This window comes from Cryptomeria japonica, chromosome 11, assembly GCF_030272615.1.
Source record: "Cryptomeria japonica chromosome 11, Sugi_1.0, whole genome shotgun sequence".
Lineage (NCBI taxonomy): Eukaryota > Viridiplantae > Streptophyta > Pinopsida > Cupressales > Cupressaceae > Cryptomeria > Cryptomeria japonica.
Window position 1 is genome coordinate 386,008,011 of NC_081415.1, and position 2,322 is coordinate 386,010,332.

A 2,322-nucleotide genomic window follows, 5' to 3' on the forward strand; every position below is an offset into this window, starting at 1 on the left:
TTAATATCTTTTTTTTTGTGCTTGCTGTTAGGCTAGTACTATTGCAATCAGTTGCACCCAATTTTCATTGACTCGTTATAATTGAATTGCTTTTCCACCAATTATATCTATGAATTTTTTTAATTTTTTAATAGTTAAGATGCATGATTTTTAGGATTTGCATTTACGGAAATTGTTTTTCTTCAATCTAATTGGCTCAAATAATTTGCATCTTATTACTGGATTTCCCGGATCCACTTTCTACATGAATTTTTTAGGCAAATTTTTAGGTCATTAAAATAGTATTTAGTATGTTTTAATTTTCTTTTCAAATTATTTATAATCTGTATCTAAATCTTTATAAATTCATTTTAGTTATCCCGGTGTAATTTGATAATATAAAAATTTCATAAATTTGATATTATTGAAACCAGGTGAAAGGAAATAAGTGCTCCACATTTAATAAACACTCCTTTCATCTTGATTATAAGTTTAAAAACATTTAATAAATTTAGAATAAATTTCACCTAATATTCAAATTTGTTCATTCATTTGGTTCAATACACAATTATTAGATGTGTTCAAAAATTCAATATATACTTTTTGATGCATTTTAAATTATTCATAAATATTTTATATTACACTCAAAAGTACTATTATTGTATAAAAAATTATAACTGAAAGAAAACTATTTTATGGTGAATTTTAGATTACTCTATTACAATTCTTTAAATGTAACTGGTGAAAATATTTTGATGCTAGTCAATTAGTCAATTTAGATTTAAAATAAATAAGTGCTCCACATTTAATAAACATTTAAAACATTTAATAAATTTAGAATATATTTTCACCTAATATTCATATTTGTTCATTCATTTGGTTCAATCACAATTATGTGTTGGTAAATTCCATATATACTTTTTGATGCATTTTAAATTATTCATAAATATTCTATGTTACACTCAAAATTATTATTATTATTCTATGAGATGAAAATTAAATTGCATTTGCTCAATAATTAGATTATATTTAAAATAAACAAGTGTCAAGTAGTGACTAGTATGCTTTTAGTAATTGTAAAGTTAAGGTTACAAAATTATTAATCTCTTTTATTTGCTAATTATTTGAAAAAAGCATACTCAATTATTGTTACAAATCTAAATGACAAGTACTAACCACTACGTGGCATTTGTTTTAAAGGGGTTGAGATGCTTTTGACATCATCACCACTTAAACATTCAACAATAGCACCCTAACAAGATTTGAATCTTAATGGTAAGAAGAACAACACTACAACTTAACCATCATACCATGATAATAATTACATATCTTTTTTCTTTTATTTATGACGAAGAATTTAATTTCTTTCTTATCTATAACATATCAATACTTAAAAAACTTTAATATTTTAATAAAAGAATTAAAATCTTGTACAATTAAACAAAATAAACAAGCTTTTCCTCAATCTATTTATTTAATAAAAGAATAAAATTAAAATATTGTTCAATTAAACAAATAAATAAGCTTTTCCTCTATCCTTATTTAATATGAGTTTGCAAAAGAAAAGAAAGAAGCAAAATGATGTATTTATATTTTTTTAATTTTATCTATTCATTTTTTATTTTTTAAATTTAATTTAGAGAAATTCAATAGTCTTGTAACTCAAAGAATATTATATTTAATTTTAAAATTCTTGATATAATTATTTGTGAATAGAATTCAATATTTATTATTATAATATTATTTCCTCATGGATAAATAAAAAGTTTGATTATATTATTACTTATTCCGTGTTATGTTCAAGTGTAAGTTAGACATGACAAATCATAAGATCATACCATGATTACTCCTCTTTTTTTTTATATATTCACTATCATGGAATCTGGAGGTGTCCTTGCCGAAGCAAGACTAATCCCCCAGTGTATACAACCCACTCACAAGGTAGCAACACACACAGAGTTAACACAGCCGGGGACTCGAACTCAAGACCATGGGGAGCATACCCACGCCTTAAGTTGCGATCCACGACCGGGTGAGCTAGGGCCGAAGCCCACTCCTCTTTTTTTCTCATCCTTAACATTAATTTATAAGTTTGAGAATCAAATCTAAACCAAATTGAAATCTACATGCACAAAATTACTCCAAAATTAATAATTAAAAACAAAAATTAAATCTCAAAAATAAATTTATTGAATTAAAATACATCACTTATATAGCTAAGCAATACATTTAAAACAAATAAATCAAAGAAATCTAATGTATTTTTTTTTTTTTAAGATGAGCCGGAATTTAGAGGCAGAATTCAAGTATTAGCATTGATGTCAGATATTCTGGTGCTTTTGG